The sequence below is a fragment of the Leiobunum rupestre genome, chromosome 1, assembly GCF_980474605.1.
Source record: "Leiobunum rupestre chromosome 1, qqLeiRupe1.1.hap1, whole genome shotgun sequence".
Classification (NCBI taxonomy): domain Eukaryota; kingdom Metazoa; phylum Arthropoda; class Arachnida; order Opiliones; family Sclerosomatidae; genus Leiobunum; species Leiobunum rupestre.
Genome location: NC_143384.1, coordinates 65087879 through 65106905, shown reverse-complemented (window position 1 = coordinate 65106905; position 19027 = coordinate 65087879). Strand labels below are relative to the sequence as shown.

At 42.8% G+C, this 19027-nt stretch overlaps 27 non-coding genes across 27 annotated transcripts; 17 read left to right on the top strand and 10 right to left on the bottom strand.

The window, feature by feature from the left end:
- Window positions 1-594: 594 nt before the first annotated feature.
- Window positions 595-893, top strand: LOC149965069 (signal recognition particle RNA). Its single transcript, XR_016473378.1, has one exon.
- Window positions 894-1533: 640 nt separating this feature from the next.
- LOC149965068 (signal recognition particle RNA) lies at window positions 1534-1832 on the top strand. Its single transcript, XR_016473509.1, has one exon.
- A 640-nt stretch (window positions 1833-2472) lies between these two features.
- On the top strand, window positions 2473-2771 carry LOC149965067 (signal recognition particle RNA). The gene has a single exon (XR_016473507.1).
- Window positions 2772-3202: 431 nt separating this feature from the next.
- On the bottom strand, window positions 3203-3275 carry TRNAK-UUU (transfer RNA lysine (anticodon UUU)). The gene has a single exon. It is a non-coding gene; the product is annotated as a tRNA-Lys (tRNA).
- A 136-nt stretch (window positions 3276-3411) lies between these two features.
- Window positions 3412-3710, top strand: LOC149965065 (signal recognition particle RNA). The gene has a single exon (XR_016473505.1).
- Window positions 3711-4141: 431 nt separating this feature from the next.
- On the bottom strand, window positions 4142-4214 carry TRNAK-UUU (transfer RNA lysine (anticodon UUU)). Its single transcript has one exon. It is a non-coding gene; the product is annotated as a tRNA-Lys (tRNA).
- A 136-nt stretch (window positions 4215-4350) lies between these two features.
- Window positions 4351-4649, top strand: LOC149965063 (signal recognition particle RNA). The gene has a single exon (XR_016473503.1).
- A 431-nt stretch (window positions 4650-5080) lies between these two features.
- TRNAK-UUU (transfer RNA lysine (anticodon UUU)) lies at window positions 5081-5153 on the bottom strand. The gene has a single exon. It is a non-coding gene; the product is annotated as a tRNA-Lys (tRNA).
- A 136-nt stretch (window positions 5154-5289) lies between these two features.
- LOC149965061 (signal recognition particle RNA) lies at window positions 5290-5588 on the top strand. Its single transcript, XR_016473499.1, has one exon.
- A 431-nt stretch (window positions 5589-6019) lies between these two features.
- On the bottom strand, window positions 6020-6092 carry TRNAK-UUU (transfer RNA lysine (anticodon UUU)). Its single transcript has one exon. It is a non-coding gene; the product is annotated as a tRNA-Lys (tRNA).
- A 136-nt stretch (window positions 6093-6228) lies between these two features.
- Window positions 6229-6527, top strand: LOC149965059 (signal recognition particle RNA). Its single transcript, XR_016473488.1, has one exon.
- Window positions 6528-7167: 640 nt separating this feature from the next.
- Window positions 7168-7466, top strand: LOC149965058 (signal recognition particle RNA). The gene has a single exon (XR_016473477.1).
- Window positions 7467-8105: 639 nt separating this feature from the next.
- On the top strand, window positions 8106-8404 carry LOC149965057 (signal recognition particle RNA). Its single transcript, XR_016474918.1, has one exon.
- Window positions 8405-8837: 433 nt separating this feature from the next.
- Window positions 8838-8910, bottom strand: TRNAK-UUU (transfer RNA lysine (anticodon UUU)). Its single transcript has one exon. It is a non-coding gene; the product is annotated as a tRNA-Lys (tRNA).
- Window positions 8911-9046: 136 nt separating this feature from the next.
- LOC149965055 (signal recognition particle RNA) lies at window positions 9047-9345 on the top strand. Its single transcript, XR_016473914.1, has one exon.
- Window positions 9346-9984: 639 nt separating this feature from the next.
- LOC149965054 (signal recognition particle RNA) lies at window positions 9985-10283 on the top strand. Its single transcript, XR_016473912.1, has one exon.
- Window positions 10284-10714: 431 nt separating this feature from the next.
- Window positions 10715-10787, bottom strand: TRNAK-UUU (transfer RNA lysine (anticodon UUU)). Its single transcript has one exon. It is a non-coding gene; the product is annotated as a tRNA-Lys (tRNA).
- Window positions 10788-10923: 136 nt separating this feature from the next.
- Window positions 10924-11222, top strand: LOC149965052 (signal recognition particle RNA). The gene has a single exon (XR_016473911.1).
- Window positions 11223-11655: 433 nt separating this feature from the next.
- TRNAK-UUU (transfer RNA lysine (anticodon UUU)) lies at window positions 11656-11728 on the bottom strand. Its single transcript has one exon. It is a non-coding gene; the product is annotated as a tRNA-Lys (tRNA).
- A 136-nt stretch (window positions 11729-11864) lies between these two features.
- On the top strand, window positions 11865-12163 carry LOC149965050 (signal recognition particle RNA). The gene has a single exon (XR_016473909.1).
- A 641-nt stretch (window positions 12164-12804) lies between these two features.
- LOC149965049 (signal recognition particle RNA) lies at window positions 12805-13103 on the top strand. Its single transcript, XR_016473901.1, has one exon.
- Window positions 13104-13536: 433 nt separating this feature from the next.
- Window positions 13537-13609, bottom strand: TRNAK-UUU (transfer RNA lysine (anticodon UUU)). Its single transcript has one exon. It is a non-coding gene; the product is annotated as a tRNA-Lys (tRNA).
- A 136-nt stretch (window positions 13610-13745) lies between these two features.
- LOC149965047 (signal recognition particle RNA) lies at window positions 13746-14044 on the top strand. The gene has a single exon (XR_016473908.1).
- Window positions 14045-14478: 434 nt separating this feature from the next.
- Window positions 14479-14551, bottom strand: TRNAK-UUU (transfer RNA lysine (anticodon UUU)). The gene has a single exon. It is a non-coding gene; the product is annotated as a tRNA-Lys (tRNA).
- Window positions 14552-14688: 137 nt separating this feature from the next.
- LOC149965045 (signal recognition particle RNA) lies at window positions 14689-14987 on the top strand. Its single transcript, XR_016473907.1, has one exon.
- A 430-nt stretch (window positions 14988-15417) lies between these two features.
- Window positions 15418-15490, bottom strand: TRNAK-UUU (transfer RNA lysine (anticodon UUU)). Its single transcript has one exon. It is a non-coding gene; the product is annotated as a tRNA-Lys (tRNA).
- Window positions 15491-15626: 136 nt separating this feature from the next.
- On the top strand, window positions 15627-15925 carry LOC149965043 (signal recognition particle RNA). The gene has a single exon (XR_016474162.1).
- The last annotated feature ends 3102 nt before the right edge of the window (window positions 15926-19027 follow it).

Genomic DNA, 19027 nt, shown 5'->3' with positions numbered 1-19027 from the left:
AAAAAACGGGAATATTTTTGGAAAACAAAACTTTTTTTTAAAAATTCCATTATCGCCGACGATAAATAATGTTGGTGACAGTGACCAATTGTCATCTCTATCAATGCCAGACGAACGTCGGTAAATAGTTTAATTTTTGGATTTCGAATTACATAACTTCCGTTTTTTTTTCAAGGTCACGAATATATCCTTAATCAGATCGGCCGAACGTTTCTTAAGTTCAAATTAAAGGAACGGCTTTCAAGCTGCGGCTCTACCCCGGGCCGTTAAATGATTTGTTTAAGGTTCTCCAGACTAAGCAAATTGAGCGTTTCTCAAAGCGGAAAAGACGTTACATTGCCGTTAGTTATAAAACTGACAACGATTAAAAAATCGCTACATTTACCCGCCCGAACTGGGGTCGAACCCAGGACCGTTAGGTTAAAAGCCTAACGCTCTACCGACTGAGCTATCCGGGCTCTGCCGTATTCTATCTTCATGAAAAATGTGGTAATGGACGGGACATTTATTCTCTCCAGTTAATATAACCTTTTAACCATATTTCGTTAGGGACGTTCTAACGATTGAAAGGTCGCAACTCGAGAAGCGTCGTTGACTGGGAGGAGTGGCGTCCTCTTGTAATCCAGCGTCTTGGAAGTCGGAATTCGAGGATGGTGTGAGGGTGGAGACTCTGATGATCATCACGCTGTGGAGATTTAACGTCCGCACGAAGTTTACCGTTAATATGGTGCGCTCGGGGGAGCTCGAAGTGAACCAGGTTTCTTAACGAGGTACGTAGCGGCTTAGGGCAGAAATGCAGCAAGCAAAAGTACCCGCGGAAAACCGTCGTAGGGTTGCGTTTAAGAGCAGGGTCTGATTATCAGACCACCCAAGAAAGTCAAACTCGATTCTTTTGGCTTTTGTTTAAACTAACATGAAAAAGAGTTGCTATGAAAAAGAAAAAAACGGGAATATTTTTGGAAAACAAAACTTTTTTTTAAAAATTCCATTATCGCCGACGATAAATAATGTTGGTGACAGTGACCAATTGTCATCTCTATCAATGCCAGACGAACGTCGGTAAATAGTTTAATTTTTGGATTTCGAATTACATAACTTCCGTTTTTTTTTCAAGGTCACGAATATATCCTTAATCAGATCGGCCGAACGTTTCTTAAGTTCAAATTAAAGGAACGGCTTTCAAGCTGCGGCTCTACCCCGGGCCGTTAAATGATTTGTTTAAGGTTCTCCAGACTAAGCAAATTGAGCGTTTCTCAAAGCGGAAAAGACGTTACATTGCCGTTAGTTATAAAACTGACAACGATTAAAAAATCGCTACATTTACCCGCCCGAACTGGGGTCGAACCCAGGACCGTTAGGTTAAAAGCCTAACGCTCTACCGACTGAGCTATCCGGGCTCTGCCGTATTCTATCTTCATGAAAAATGTGGTAATGGACGGGACATTTATTCTCTCCAGTTAATATAACCTTTTAACCATATTTCGTTAGGGACGTTCTAACGATTGAAAGGTCGCAACTCGAGAAGCGTCGTTGACTGGGAGGAGTGGCGTCCTCTTGTAATCCAGCGTCTTGGAAGTCGGAATTCGAGGATGGTGTGAGGGTGGAGACTCTGATGATCATCACGCTGTGGAGATTTAACGTCCGCACGAAGTTTACCGTCAATATGGTGCGCTCGGGGGAGCTCGAAGTGAACCAGGTTTCTTAACGAGGTACGTAGCGGCTTAGGGCAGAAATGCAGCAAGCAAAAGTACCCGCGGAAAACCGTCGTAGGGTTGCGTTTAAGAGCAGGGTCTGATTATCAGACCACCCAAGAAAGTCAAACTCGATTCTTTTGGCTTTTGTTTAAACTAACATGAAAAAGAGTTGCTATGAAAAAGAAAAAAACGGGAATATTTTTGGAAAACAAAACTTTTTTTTAAAAATTCCATTATCGCCGACGATAAATAATGTTGGTGACAGTGACCAATTGTCATCTCTATCAATGCCAGACGAACGTCGGTAAATAGTTTAATTTTTGGATTTCGAATTACATAACTTCCGTTTTTTTTTCAAGGTCACGAATATATCCTTAATCAGATCGGCCGAACGTTTCTTAAGTTCAAATTAAAGGAACGGCTTTCAAGCTGCGGCTCTACCCCGGGCCGTTAAATGATTTGTTTAAGGTTCTCCAGACTAAGCAAATTGAGCGTTTCTCAAAGCGGAAAAGACGTTACATTGCCGTTAGTTATAAAACTGACAACGATTAAAAAATCGCTACATTTACCCGCCCGAACTGGGGTCGAACCCAGGACCGTTAGGTTAAAAGCCTAACGCTCTACCGACTGAGCTATCCGGGCTCTGCCGTATTCTATCTTCATGAAAAATGTGGTAATGGACGGGACATTTATTCTCTCCAGTTAATATAACCTTTTAACCATATTTCGTTAGGGACGTTCTAACGATTGAAAGGTCGCAACTCGAGAAGCGTCGTTGACTGGGAGGAGTGGCGTCCTCTTGTAATCCAGCGTCTTGGAAGTCGGAATTCGAGGATGGTGTGAGGGTGGAGACTCTGATGATCATCACGCTGTGGAGATTTAACGTCCGCACGAAGTTTACCGTCAATATGGTGCGCTCGGGGGAGCTCGAAGTGAACCAGGTTTCTTAACGAGGTACGTAGCGGCTTAGGGCAGAAATGCAGCAAGCAAAAGTACCCGCGGAAAACCGTCGTAGGGTTGCGTTTAAGAGCAGGGTCTGATTATCAGACCACCCAAGAAAGTCAAACTCGATTCTTTTGGCTTTTGTTTAAACTAACATGAAAAAGAGTTGCTATGAAAAAGAAAAAAACGGGAATATTTTTGGAAAACAAAACTTTTTTTTAAAAATTCCATTATCGCCGACGATAAATAATGTTGGTGACAGTGACCAATTGTCATCTCTATCAATGCCAGACGAACGTCGGTAAATAGTTTAATTTTTGGATTTCGAATTACATAACTTCCGTTTTTTTTCAAGGTCACGAATAAATCCTTAATCAGATCGGCCGAACGTTTCTTAAGATCAAATTAAAGGGTCGACTTTCAAGCTGCGGCTCTACCCCGGACCGTTAAATGATTTGTTTAAGGTTCTCCAGACTAAGCAAATTGAGCGTTTCTCAAAGCGGAAAAGACGTTACATTGCCGTTAGTTATAAAACTGACAACGAATAAAAAATCGCTACATTTACCCGCCCGAACTGGGGCTCGAACCCAGGACCGTTAGGTTAAAAGCCTAAAGCTCTACCGACTGAGCTATCCGGGCTCTGCCGTATTCTATCTTCATGAAAAATGTGGTAATGGACGGGACATTTATTCTCTCCAGTTAATATAACCTTTTAACCATATTTCGTTAGGGACGTTCTAACGATTGAAAGGTCGCAACTCGAGAAGCGTCGTTGACTGGGAGGAGTGGCGTCCTCTTGTAATCCAGCGTCTTGGAAGTCGGAATTCGAGGATGGTGTGAGGGTGGAGACTCTGATGATCATCACGCTGTGGAGATTTAACGTCCGCACGAAGTTTACCGTCAATATGGTGCGCTCGGGGGAGCTCGAAGTGAACCAGGTTTCTTAACGAGGTACGTAGCGGCTTAGGGCAGAAATGCAGCAAGCAAAAGTACCCGCGGAAAACCGTCGTAGGGTTGCGTTTAAGAGCAGGGTCTGATTATCAGACCACCCAAGAAAGTCAAACTCGATTCTTTTGGCTTTTGTTTAAACTAACATGAAAAAGAGTTGCTATGAAAAAGAAAAAAACGGGAATATTTTTGGAAAACAAAACTTTTTTTTAAAAATTCCATTATCGCCGACGATAAATAATGTTGGTGACAGTGACCAATTGTCATCTCTATCAATGCCAGACGAACGTCGGTAAATAGTTTAATTTTTGGATTTCGAATTACATAACTTCCGTTTTTTTTCAAGGTCACGAATAAATCCTTAATCAGATCGGCCGAACGTTTCTTAAGATCAAATTAAAGGGTCGACTTTCAAGCTGCGGCTCTACCCCGGACCGTTAAATGATTTGTTTAAGGTTCTCCAGACTAAGCAAATTGAGCGTTTCTCAAAGCGGAAAAGACGTTACATTGCCGTTAGTTATAAAACTGACAACGATTAAAAAATCGCTACATTTACCCGCCCGAACTGGGGCTCGAACCCAGGACCGTTAGGTTAAAAGCCTAACGCTCTACCGACTGAGCTATCCGGGCTCTGCCGTATTCTATCTTCATGAAAAATGTGGTAATGGACGGGACATTTATTCTCTCCAGTTAATATAACCTTTTAACCATATTTCGTTAGGGACGTTCTAACGATTGAAAGGTCGCAACTCGAGAAGCGTCGTTGACTGGGAGGAGTGGCGTCCTCTTGTAATCCAGCGTCTTGGAAGTCGGAATTCGAGGATGGTGTGAGGGTGGAGACTCTGATGATCATCACGCTGTGGAGATTTAACGTCCGCACGAAGTTTACCGTCAATATGGTGCGCTCGGGGGAGCTCGAAGTGAACCAGGTTTCTTAACGAGGTACGTAGCGGCTTAGGGCAGAAATGCAGCAAGCAAAAGTACCCGCGGAAAACCGTCGTAGGGTTGCGTTTAAGAGCAGGGTCTGATTATCAGACCACCCAAGAAAGTCAAACTCGATTCTTTTGGCTTTTGTTTAAACTAACATGAAAAAGAGTTGCTATGAAAAAGAAAAAAACGGGAATATTTTTGGAAAACAAAACTTTTTTTTAAAAATTCCATTATCGCCGACGATAAATAATGTTGGTGACAGTGACCAATTGTCATCTCTATCAATGCCAGACGAACGTCGGTAAATAGTTTAATTTTTGGATTTCGAATTACATAACTTCCGTTTTTTTTCAAGGTCACGAATAAATCCTTAATCAGATCGGCCGAACGTTTCTTAAGATCAAATTAAAGGGTCGACTTTCAAGCTGCGGCTCTACCCCGGGCCGTTAAATGATTTGTTTAAGGTTCTCCAGACTAAGCAAATTGAGCGTTTCTCAAAGCGGAAAAGACGTTACATTGCCGTTAGTTATAAAACTGACAACGATTAAAAAATCGCTACATTTACCCGCCCGAACTGGGGCTCGAACCCAGGACCGTTAGGTTAAAAGCCTAACGCTCTACCGACTGAGCTATCCGGGCTCTGCCGTATTCTATCTTCATGAAAAATGTGGTAATGGACGGGACATTTATTCTCTCCAGTTAATATAACCTTTTAACCATATTTCGTTAGGGACGTTCTAACGATTGAAAGGTCGCAACTCGAGAAGCGTCGTTGACTGGGAGGAGTGGCGTCCTCTTGTAATCCAGCGTCTTGGAAGTCGGAATTCGAGGATGGTGTGAGGGTGGAGACTCTGATGATCATCACGCTGTGGAGATTTAACGTCCGCACGAAGTTTACCGTCAATATGGTGCGCTCGGGGGAGCTCGAAGTGAACCAGGTTTCTTAACGAGGTACGTAGCGGCTTAGGGCAGAAATGCAGCAAGCAAAAGTACCCGCGGAAAACCGTCGTAGGGTTGCGTTTAAGAGCAGGGTCTGATTATCAGACCACCCAAGAAAGTCAAACTCGATTCTTTTGGCTTTTGTTTAAACTAACATGAAAAAGAGTTGCTATGAAAAAGAAAAAAACGGGAATATTTTTGGAAAACAAAACTTTTTTTTAAAAATTCCATTATCGCCGACGATAAATAATGTTGGTGACAGTGACCAATTGTCATCTCTATCAATGCCAGACGAACGTCGGTAAATAGTTTAATTTTTGGATTTCGAATTACATAACTTCCGTTTTTTTTCAAGGTCACGAATAAATCCTTAATCAGATCGGCCGAACGTTTCTTAAGATCAAATTAAAGGGTCGACTTTCAAGCTGCGGCTCTACCCCGGGCCGTTAAATGATTTGTTTAAGGTTCTCCAGACTAAGCAAATTGAGCGTTTCTCAAAGCGGAAAAGACGTTACATTGCCGTTAGTTATAAAACTGACAACGATTAAAAAATCGCTACATTTACCCGCCCGAACTGGGGCTCGAACCCAGGACCGTTAGGTTAAAAGCCTAACGCTCTACCGACTGAGCTATCCGGGCTCTGCCGTATTCTATCTTCATGAAAAATGTGGTAATGGACGGGACATTTATTCTCTCCAGTTAATATAACCTTTTAACCATATTTCGTTAGGGACGTTCTAACGATTGAAAGGTCGCAACTCGAGAAGCGTCGTTGACTGGGAGGAGTGGCGTCCTCTTGTAATCCAGCGTCTTGGAAGTCGGAATTCGAGGATGGTGTGAGGGTGGAGACTCTGATGATCATCACGCTGTGGAGATTTAACGTCCGCACGAAGTTTACCGTCAATATGGTGCGCTCGGGGGAGCTCGAAGTGAACCAGGTTTCTTAACGAGGTACGTAGCGGCTTAGGGCAGAAATGCAGCAAGCAAAAGTACCCGCGGAAAACCGTCGTAGGGTTGCGTTTAAGAGCAGGGTCTGATTATCAGACCACCCAAGAAAGTCAAACTCGATTCTTTTGGCTTTTGTTTAAACTAACATGAAAAAGAGTTGCTATGAAAAAGAAAAAAACGGGAATATTTTTGGAAAACAAAACTTTTTTTTAAAAATTCCATTATCGCCGACGATAAATAATGTTGGTGACAGTGACCAATTGTCATCTCTATCAATGCCAGACGAACGTCGGTAAATAGTTTAATTTTTGGATTTCGAATTACATAACTTCCGTTTTTTTTCAAGGTCACGAATAAATCCTTAATCAGATCGGCCGAACGTTTCTTAAGATCAAATTAAAGGGTCGACTTTCAAGCTGCGGCTCTACCCCGGACCGTTAAATGATTTGTTTAAGGTTCTCCAGACTAAGCAAATTGAGCGTTTCTCAAAGCGGAAAAGACGTTACATTGCCGTTAGTTATAAAACTGACAACGAATAAAAAATCGCTACATTTACCCGCCCGAACTGGGGCTCGAACCCAGGACCGTTAGGTTAAAAGCCTAAAGCTCTACCGACTGAGCTATCCCGGCTCTGCCGTATTCTATCTTCATGAAAAATGTGGTAATGGACGGGACATTTATTCTCTCCAGTTAATATAACCTTTTAACCATATTTCGTTAGGGACGTTCTAACGATTGAAAGGTCGCAACTCGAGAAGCGTCGTTGACTGGGAGGAGTGGCGTCCTCTTGTAATCCAGCGTCTTGGAAGTCGGAATTCGAGGATGGTGTGAGGGTGGAGACTCTGATGATCATCACGCTGTGGAGATTTAACGTCCGCACGAAGTTTACCGTCAATATGGTGCGCTCGGGGGAGCTCGAAGTGAACCAGGTTTCTTAACGAGGTACGTAGCGGCTTAGGGCAGAAATGCAGCAAGCAAAAGTACCCGCGGAAAACCGTCGTAGGGTTGCGTTTAAGAGCAGGGTCTGATTATCAGACCACCCAAGAAAGTCAAACTCGATTCTTTTGGCTTTTGTTTAAACTAACATGAAAAAGAGTTGCTATGAAAAAGAAAAAAACCGGAATATTTTTTGAAAACAAAACTTTTTTTAAAAAATTCCATTATCGCCGACGATAAATAATGTTGGTGACAGTGACCAATTGTCATCTCTATCAATGCCAGACGAACGTCGGTAAATAGTTTAATTTTTGGATTTCGAATTACATAACTTCCGTTTTTTTCAAGGTCACGAATAAATCCTTAATAAGATCGGCCGAACGTTTCTTAAGATCAAATTAAAGGAACGACTTTCAAGCTGCGGCTCTACCCCGGACCGTTAAATGATTTGTTTAAGGTTCTCCAGACAAAGCAAATTGAGCGTTTCTCAAAGCGGAAAAGCCGTTACATTGCCGTTAGTTATAAAACTGACAACGAATAAAAAATCGCTACATTTACCCGCCCGAACTGGGGCTCGAACCTAGGACCGTTAGGTTAAAAGCCTAACGCTCTACCGACTGAGCTGTCCGGGCTCTGCCAAATCCTATCTGCATGAAAAATGTGGTAATGGACGGGACATTTATTCTCTCCAGTTAATATAACATTTTAACCATATTTCGTTAGGGACGTTCTAACGATTGAAAGGTCGCAACTCGAGAAGCGTCGTTGACTGGGAGGAGTGGCGTCCTCTTGTAATCCAGCGTCTTGGAGGTCGGAATTCGAGGATGGTGTGAGGGTGGAGACTCTGATGATCATCACGCTGTGGAGATTTAACGTCCGCACGAAATTTACCGTCAATATGGTGAGCTCGGGGGAGCTCGAAGTGAACCAGGTTTCTTAACGAGGTACGTAGCGGCTTAGGGCAGAAATGCAGCAAGCAAAAGTACCCGCGGAAAACCGTCGTAGGGTTGTGTTTAAGAGCAGGGTCTGATTATCAGACCACCCAAGAAAGTCAAACTTGATTCTTTTGGCTTTTGTTTAAACTAACATGAAAAAGAGTTGCTATGAAAAAGAAAAAAACGGGAATATTTTTTGAAAACAAAACTTTTTTTTAAAAAATTCCATTATCGCCGACGATAAATAATGTTGGTGACAGTGACCAATTGTCATCTCTATCAATGCCAGACGAACGTCGGTAAATAGTTTAATTTTTGGATTTCGAATTACATAACTTCCGTTTTTTTTCATGGTCACGAATAAATCCTTAATCAGATCGGCCGAACGTTTCTTAAGTTCAAATTAAAGGAACGACTTTCAAGCTGCGGCTCTACCCCGGACCGTTAAATGATTTGTTTAAGGTTCTCCAGACAAAGCAAATTGAGCGTTTCTCAAAGCGGAAAAGCCGTTACATTGCCGTTAGTTATAAAACTGACAACGAATAAAAAATCGCTTACATTTACCCGCCCGAACTGGGGCTCGAACCCAGGACCGTTAGGTTAAAAGCCTAACGCTCTACCGACTGAGCTATCCGGGCTCTGCCAACTCCTATCTTCATGAAAAATGTGGTAATGGACGGGACATTTATTCTCTCCAGTTAATATAACATTTTAACCATATTTCGTTATGGACGTTCTAACGATTGAAAGGTCGCAACTCGAGAAGCGTCGTTGACTGGGAGGAGTGGCGTCCTCTTGTAATCCAGCGTCTTGGAAGTCGGAATTCGAGGATGGTGTGAGGGTGGAGACTCTGATGATCATCACGCTGTGGAGATTTAACGTCCGCACGAAATTTACCGTCAATATGGTGCGCTCGGGGGAGCTCGAAGTGAACCAGGTTTCTTAACGAGGTACGTAGCGGCTTAGGGCAGAAATGCAGCAAGCAAAAGTACCCGCGGAAAACCGTCGTAGGGTTGCGTTTAAGAGCAGGGTCTGATTATCAGACCACCCAAGAAAGTCAAACTCGATTCTTTTGGCTTTTGTTTAAACTAACATGAAAAAGAGTTGCTATGAAAAAGAAAAAAACCGGAATATTTTTTGAAAACAAAACTTTTTTTAAAAAATTCCATTATCGCCGACGATAAATAATGTTGGTGACAGTGACCAATTGTCATCTCTATCAATGCCAGACGAACGTCGGTAAATAGTTTAATTTTTGGATTTCGAATTACATAACTTCCGTTTTTTTCAAGGTCACGAATAAATCCTTAATAAGATCGGCCGAACGTTTCTTAAGATCAAATTAAAGGAACGACTTTCAAGCTGCGGCTCTACCCCGGACCGTTAAATGATTTGTTTAAGGTTCTCCAGACAAAGCAAATTGAGCGTTTCTCAAAGCGGAAAAGCCGTTACATTGCCGTTAGTTATAAAACTGACAACGAATAAAAAATCGCTTACATTTACCCGCCCGAACTGGGGCTCGAACCCAGGACCGTTAGGTTAAAAGCCTAACGCTCTACCGACTAACTATCCGGGCTCTGCCAACTCCTATCTTCATGAAAAATGTGGTAATGGACGGGACATTTATTCTCTCCAGTTAATATAACATTTTAACCATATTTCGTTATGGACGTTCTAACGATTGAAAGGTCGCAACTCGAGAAGCGTCGTTGACTGGGAGGAGTGGCGTCCTCTTGTAATCCAGCGTCTTGGAAGTCGGAATTCGAGGATGGTGTGAGGGTGGAGACTCTGATGATCATCACGCTGTGGAGATTTAACGTCCGCACGAAATTTACCGTCAATATGGTGCGCTCGGGGGAGCTCGAAGTGAACCAGGTTTCTTAACGAGGTACGTAGCGGCTTAGGGCAGAAATGCAGCAAGCAAAAGTACCCGCGGAAAACCGTCGTAGGGTTGCGTTTAAGAGCAGGGTCTGATTATCAGACCACCCAAGAAAGTCAAACTCGATTCTTTTGGCTTTTGTTTAAACTAACATGAAAAAGAGTTGCTATGAAAAAGAAAAAAACCGGAATATTTTTTGAAAACAAAACTTTTTTTAAAAAATTCCATTATCGCCGACGATAAATAATGTTGGTGACAGTGACCAATTGTCATCTCTATCAATGCCAGACGAACGTCGGTAAATAGTTTAATTTTTGGATTTCGAATTACATAACTTCCGTTTTTTTCAAGGTCACGAATAAATCCTTAATAAGATCGGCCGAACGTTTCTTAAGATCAAATTAAAGGAACGACTTTCAAGCTGCGGCTCTACCCCGGACCGTTAAATGATTTGTTTAAGGTTCTCCAGACTAAGCAAATTGAGCGTTTCTCAAAGCGGAAAAGCCGTTACATTGCCGTTAGTTATAAAACTGACAACGAATAAAAAATCGCTTACATTTACCCGCCCGAACTGGGGCTCGAACCCAGGACCGTTAGGTTAAAAGCCTAACGCTCTACCGACTGAGCTATCCGGGCTCTGCCAACTCCTATCTTCATGAAAAATGTGGTAATGGACGGGACATTTATTCTCTCCAGTTAATATAACATTTTAACCATATTTCGTTATGGACGTTCTAACGATTGAAAGGTCGCAACTCGAGAAGCGTCGTTGACTGGGAGGAGTGGCGTCCTCTTGTAATCCAGCGTCTTGGAAGTCGGAATTCGAGGATGGTGTGAGGGTGGAGACTCTGATGATCATCACGCTGTGGAGATTTAACGTCCGCACGAAATTTACCGTCAATATGGTGCGCTCGGGGGAGCTCGAAGTGAACCAGGTTTCTTAACGAGGTACGTAGCGGCTTAGGGCAGAAATGCAGCAAGCAAAAGTACCCGCGGAAAACCGTCGTAGGGTTGCGTTTAAGAGCAGGGTCTGATTATCAGACCACCCAAGAAAGTCAAACTCGATTCTTTTGGCTTTTGTTTAAACTAACATGAAAAAGAGTTGCTATGAAAAAGAAAAAAACGGGAATATTTTTTGAAAACAAAACTTTTTTTTAAAAAATTCCATTATCGCCGACGATAAATAATGTTGGTGACAGTGACCAATTGTCATCTCTATCAATGCCAGACGAACGTCGGTAAATAGTTTAATTTTTGGATTTCGAATTACATAACTTCCGTTTTTTTTCAAGGTCACGAATAAATCCTTAATAAGATCGGCCGAACGTTTCTTAAGATCAAATTAAAGGAACGACTTTCAAGCTGCGGCTCTACCCCGGACCGTTAAATGATTTGTTTAAGGTTCTCCAGACTAAGCAAATTGAGCGTTTCTCAAAGCGGAAAAGCCGTTACATTGCCGTTAGTTATAAAACTGACAACGAATAAAAAATCGCTTACATTTACCCGCCCGAACTAGGGCTCGAACCCAGGACCGTTAGGTTAAAAGCCTAACGCTCTACCGACTGAGCTATCCGGGCTCTGCCAAATCCTATCTTCATGAAAAATGTGGTAATGGACGGGACATTTATTCTCTCCAGTTAATATAACATTTTAACCATATTTCGTTATGGACGTTCTAACGATTGAAAGGTCGCAACTCGAGAAGCGTCGTTGACTGGGAGGAGTGGCGTCCTCTTGTAATCCAGCGTCTTGGAAGTCGGAATTCGAGGATGGTGTGAGGGTGGAGACTCTGATGATCATCACGCTGTGGAGATTTAACGTCCGCACGAAATTTACCGTCAATATGGTGCGCTCGGGGGAGCTCGAAGTGAACCAGGTTTCTTAACGAGGTACGTAGCGGCTTAGGGCAGAAATGCAGCAAGCAAAAGTACCCGCGGAAAACCGTCGTAGGGTTGCGTTTAAGAGCAGGGTCTGATTATCAGACCACCCAAGAAAGTCAAACTCGATTCTTTTGGCTTTTGTTTAAACTAACATGAAAAAGAGTTGCTATGAAAAAGAAAAAAACGGGAATATTTTTTGAAAACAAAACTTTTTTTTAAAAAATTCCATTATCGCCGACGATAAATAATGTTGGTGACAGTGACCAATTGTCATCTCTATCAATGCCAGACGAACGTCGGTAAATAGTTTAATTTTTGGATTTCGAATTACATAACTTCCGTTTTTTTTCAAGGTCACGAATAAATCCTTAATAAGATCGGCCGAACGTTTCTTAAGATCAAATTAAAGGAACGACTTTCAAGCTGCGGCTCTACCCCGGACCGTTAAATGATTTGTTTAAGGTTCTCCAGACTAAGCAAATTGAGCGTTTCTCAAAGCGGAAAAGCCGTTACATTGCCGTTAGTTATAAAACTGACAACGAATAAAAAATCGCTACATTTACCCGCCCGAACTGGGGCTCGAACTAAGGACCGTTAGGTTAAAAGCCTAACGCTCTACCGACTGAGCTATCCGGGCTCTGCCAAATCCTATCTTCATGAAAAATGTGGTAATGGACGGGACATTTATTTTCTCCAGTTAATATAACATTTTAACCATATTTCGTTAGGGACGTCCTAACGATTGAAAGGTCGCAACTCGAGAAGCGTCGTTGACTGGGAGGAGTGGCGTCCTCTTGTAATCCAGCGTCTGGGAAGTCGGAATTCGAGGATGGTGTGAGGGTGGAGACTCTGATGATCATCACGCTGTGGAGATTTAACGTCCGCACGAAATTTACCGTCAATATGGTGCGCTCGGGGGAGCTCGAAGTGAACCAGGTTTCTTAACGAGGTACGTAGCGGCTTAGGGCAGAAATGCAGCAAGCAAAAGTACCCGCGGAAAACCGTCGTAGGGTTGCGTTTAAGAGCAGGGTCTGATTATCAGACCACCCAAGAAAGTCAAACTCGATTCTTTTGGCTTTTGTTTAAACTAACATGAAAAAGAGTTGCTATGAAAAAGAAAAAAACGGGAATATTTTTTGAAAACAAAACTTTTTTTTAAAAAATTCCATTATCGCCGACGATAAATAATGTTGGTGACAGTGACCAATTGTCATCTCTATCAATGCCAGACGAACGTCGGTAAATAGTTTAATTTTTGGATTTCGAATTACATAACTTCCGTTTTTTTTCAAGGTCACGAATAAATCCTTAATAAGATCGGCCGAACGTTTCTTAAGATCAAATTAAAGGAACGACTTTCAAGCTGCGGCTCTACCCCGGACCGTTAAATGATTTGTTTAAGGTTCTCCAGACTAAGCAAATTGAGCGTTTCTCAAAGCGGAAAAGCCGTTACATTGCCGTTAGTTATAAAACTGACAACGAATAAAAAATCGCTTACATTTACCCGCCCGAACTAGGGCTCGAACCCAGGACCGTTAGGTTAAAAGCCTAACGCTCTACCGACTGAGCTATCCGGGCTCTGCCAAATCCTATCTTCATGAAAAATGTGGTAATGGACGGGACATTTATTTTCTCCAGTTAATATAACATTTTAACCATATTTCGTTAGGGACGTTCTAACGATTGAAAGGTCGCAACTCGAGAAGCGTCGTTGACTGGGAGGAGTGGCGTCCTCTTGTAATCCAGCGTCTTGGAAGTCGGAATTCGAGGATGGTGTGAGGGTGGAGACTCTGATGATCATCACGCTGTGGAGATTTAACGTCCGCACGAAATTTACCGTCAATATGGTGCGCTCGGGGGAGCTCGAAGTGAACCAGGTTTCTTAACGAGGTACGTAGCGGCTTAGGGCAGAAATGCAGCAAGCAAAAGTACCCGCGGAAAACCGTCGTAGGGTTGCGTTTAAGAGCAGGGTCTGATTATCAGACCACCCAAGAAAGTCAAACTCGATTCTTTTGGCTTTTGTTTAAACTAACATGAAAAAGAGTTGCTATGAAAAAGAAAAAAAACGGGAATATTTTTTGAAAACAAAAATTTTTTTTAAAATATTTTATTATCGCCGACGATAAATAATGTTGGTGACAGTGACCAATTGTCATCTTTATCAATGCCAGACGAACGTCGGTAAATAGTTTAATTTTTGGATTTCGAATTACATAACTTCCGTTTTTTTTCAAGGTCACGAATAAATCCTTAATAAGATCGGCCGAACGTTTCTTAAGATCAAATTAAAGGAACGACTTTCAAGCTGCGGCTCTACCCCGGACCGTTAAATGATTTGTTTAAGGTTCTCCAGACTAAGCAAATTGAGCGTTTCTTAAAGCGGAAAAGCCGTTACATTGCCGTTAGTTATAAAACTGAAAACGAATAAAAAATCGCTTACATTTACCCGCCCGAACTGGGGCTCGAACCCAGGACCGTTAGGTTAAAAGCCTAACGCTCTACCGACTGAGCTATCCGGGCTCTGCCGTATTCTATCTTCATGAAAAAATGTGGTAATGGACGGGACATTTATTCTCTCCAGTTAATATAACATTTTAACCATATTTCGTTAGGGACGTTCTAACGATTGAAAGGTCGCAACTCGAGAAGCGTCGTTGACTGGGAGGAGTGGCGTCCTCTTGTAATCCAGCGTCTTGGAAGTCGGAATTCGAGGATGGTGTGAGGGTGGAGACTCTGATGATCATCACGCTGTGGAGATTTAACGTCCGCACGAAATTTACCGTCAATATGGTGCGCTCGGGGGAGCTCGAAGTGAACCAGGTTTCTTAACGAGGTACGTAGCGGCTTAGGGCAGAAATGCAGCAAGCAAAAGTACCCGCGGAAAACCGTCGTAGGGTTGCGTTTAAGAGCAGGGTCTGATTATCAGACCACCCAAGAAAGTCAAACTCGATTCTTTTGGCTTTTGTTTAAACTACCATGAAAAAGAGTTGCTATGAAAAAGAAAAAAACGGGAATATTTTCTGAAAACAAAACTTTTTTTAAAAAATTCCATTATCGCCGACGATAAATAATGTTGGTGACAGTGACCAATTGTCATCTCTATCAATGCCAGACGAACGTCGGTAAATAGTTTAATTTTTGGATTTCGAATTACATAACTTCCGTTTTTTTCAAGGTCACGAATAAATCCTTAATAAGATCGGCCGAACGTTTCTTAAGATCAAATTAAAGGAACGACTTTCAAGCTGCGGCTCTACCCCGGACCGTTAAATGATTTGTTTAAGGTTCTCCAGACTAAGCAAATTGAGCGTTTCTCAAAGCGGAAAAGCCGTTACATTGCCGTTAGTTATAAAACTGACAACGAATAAAAAATCGCTACATTTACCCGCCCGAACTGGGGCTCGAACCCAGGACCGTTAGGTTAAAAGCCTAACGCTCTACCGACTGAGCTATCCGGGCTCTGCCGTATTCTATCTTCATGAAAAATGTGGTAATGGACGGGACATTTATTCTCTCCAGTTAATATAACATTTTAACCATATTTCGTTAGGGACGTTCTAACGATTGAAAGGTCGCAACTCGAGAAGCGTCGTTGACTGGGAGGAGTGGCGTCCTCTTGTAATCCAGCGTCTTGGAAGTCGGAATTCGAGGATGGTGTGAGGGTGGAGACTCTGATGATCATCACGCTGTAGAGATTTAACGTCCGCACGAAGTTAACCGTCAATATGGTGCGCTCGGGGGAGCTCGAAGTGAACCAGGTTTCTTAACGAGGTACGTAGCGGCTTAGGGCAGAAATGCAGCAAGCAAAAGTACCCGCGGAAAACCGTCGTAGGGTTGCGTTTAAGAGCAGGGTCTGATTATCAGACCACCCAAGAAAGTCAAACTCGATTCTTTTGGCTTTTGTTTAAACTAACATGAAAAAGAGTTGCTATGAAAAAGAAAAAAACAGGAATATTTTTTGAAAACAAAACTTTTTTTAAAAAATTCCATTATCGCCGACGATAAATAATGTTGGTGACAGTGACCAATTGTCATCTCTATCAATGCCAGACGAACGTCGGTAAATAGTTTAATTTTTGGATTTCGAATTACATAACTTCCGTTTTTTTCAAGGTCACGAATAAATCCTTAATAAGATCGGCCGAACGTTTCTTAAGATCAAATTAAAGGAACGACTTTCAAGCTGCGGCTCTACCCCGGACCGTTAAATGATTTGTTTAAGGTTCTCCAGACTAAGCAAATTGAGCGTTTCTCAAAGCGGAAAAGCCGTTACATTGCCGTTAGTTATAAAACTGACAACGAATAAAAAATCGCTACATTTACCCGCCCGAACTGGGGCTCGAACCCAGGACCGTTAGGTTAAAAGCCTAACGCTTTTTTTTTTATTTTTTATTCAACCATCAAGAAAACTATACATATTCGTCATATACAACAATGCCATACATCAAAAGTCAATAGAGAAATAAATACTTTTAGAATTGTTACTACTTAACACATAACAGATAAAATGTTAGGGTAATAATTTAAGAAAATTGTTTAAAACCTTTACAAGATCAATTTTAGAGGGATGTTTCAAGTATACCAGGGTGAGAAGTCTAATTTCGCGCCGTATGTTGGCCAGAAATAGTTGAGAGCACCACACACTAGGTTTGTTTAGTTCCTGCTCAAAAACTATTTTACATCGATACTTCCAAAGTTCATGCTTAATTACACTAATTAATAGAAAAAGGCAATGCCAAAAGTCGTTACACTGTCCCAATTTCCGATCAACGCGGTGATAAATAATAAGTTCGTAATGTTCGCTACCGAATTGAAAGCCTGGTTGTTGCAAATAGACAGACAACATTGTGAATACTTGGTGCCAGGTGTTTCGCGTTACCGAGCAAGACAGGAACAAATGTGCAACCGTTTCGGGGGCATTGTCACATAATGGACAACGATCCGTTGTCACAAGACCAGCTTTGAAAAGTCGACTCTTCACTGCGAGAGCTTGATGAATAATTTTTAAATTGGTAGAGGATAAAGTGGCTCCAAGGGTAGTGTTGGCCAAAGTTTTAAACTTCACTCGAGGGAGGGGACCCCCAAAGAAAGACCGCCACCGTTCTTCGCCGGAAGATTCAGGGAATGTGCCCGCAAAACGATCGAAGGCAATAGATTTTAAACTTTGCGGCGTATTTAAAATTTCACTAGCGTTACGGCGGATTTCGAGGTAAGGAATTGACCGATCCGACGACGAGAGCACCGGAGGCGCTGAAACATGAAAGAGAACAGCCCAGTCAGCTGGCAGTGCAGACCGGATCAAGGTGTACAATTCGAAAAGTCGATCGAGAGGTAATTCGCTATAAGGGAGTTCGATCTGGCACTGTTCAATCAAGGCATGAGGTCGTATAAAACCGTGGATGACTTCGTAATGGATGTCGCGCAGTGTTTTGAAGCCAGCCTGAGCCATAATACGGGATTCTTTGTGATAGCGCTGTGGTAAAGAAATTCGAGGATTCAGAAACAGTGGTTCGGAAAGTGGATCTGACCGAGGCATCACGGTAGAGCCTATAGTCGTAAGATGCGAGTGCCAACTTGTGAGGAGTTCGACGTACCGAGGCGGCATACGCCCAAGCAGAGCCCGATTAAATGGCGGACGGAAAGTTTCTTCTTGTCTTGTCAACCCACTGCCGTATTCCAACAGTAAGTTGTTGTGTATGGATTCGTCATGAACGGGTAACTCACGCAGGATGAGTGTTTGGCACTCTTGGATACGCATAAAGTGTAGTTTCTGGACGACATCCACTAAGCCAAAACCGCCGACTACCTTTGGTCTGATCAGCGTTGAATAAGCGAGAGCGTGATAGCCAGAACCCCAAATAAAATCCAGAAAAGCAGCTTTTATTTGGGCAGCAAGTTTATTCGACAAAGGCAATACACGAGTGAGGTGCCAAAGCTTGGAAGTGGCCAGACAATTTATTATTATTATTTTCCCGAAGAGTGAAAGCGGGCGCCGTTTCCACGCGCGCAAGACAGCCATAATACGTAAAATAGCCGGTTCCCAGTTGAGAGAGTCAGAGAGAGCGTGGTTCGAAGTAAGTACTACCCCTAAGACCTTTAATGGCTCCTTGGATACCATAATTCCTTCAATCCGTTTGTCTGGTCGGTTTGTCCAAGACCCGAGCCATTGCCCGCTACTTTTGTCCAGATTTATAACCGCCCCAGAAGCGCTGCCGTAGTCATGATAAATCGATACCACGACGCGTACCGAAGTTTCAGCCGCTAAAGACAAAGTGTTGTCGTCTACATGTTGAAAGAGTACCGGGGAGTCGCTGTTGCAAATACGCAGACGCGGGATACTCGAAGACTGCGATAACGCGAGGCAAAGTGGCTCGGTCGAAAAAGTGTATAATAAAGGGCTTAAAGGACAGCCCTGACGGACAGATCTTCCAAGACGAAAAAAGTTCGTCAAAAAACCATTGACCTTGATCGTTGTACGACCACCCACCAGGAGTAGTTGAATCCATCGGAGAAAATGGGGACCGAACCCGAAAGCTTGCAGTACCCGGAATAGAAATGACCAGTTCACGAAATCGTACGCTTTCCGTAAGTCCATTTTCAAGAAAAGTCCCGGCTGTCTGTGGAGTGCCAGATACGAGGCAACGTCGCCAAGGTATCGTGTCGTGCCCGCGACATCACGGCCACGAATAGCTCCAGTTTGGCAGGGCGAAATGACTGTAGGCGCCACCAATGCCATGCGAGTAGCCAAGACTTTACCAATAACTTTACGGTCGACGTTGAGCAACGTGATGGGACGCCAATTAGACAATAACGTTAAGTCGCCGTCTTTCGGTAAAAGAATGATCATGCCTTGAGTCATAGAGAGAGGCATTTGTCCCGTGGCAAACATGACTTCAACAAGCCTTACGAAATCCTTGGCTATCAACGGGAGTACGAAACGCCAAAAATGGACTGTGAAGCCATCGAGACCTGGGCTACGGCCTATTGCCATAGCGT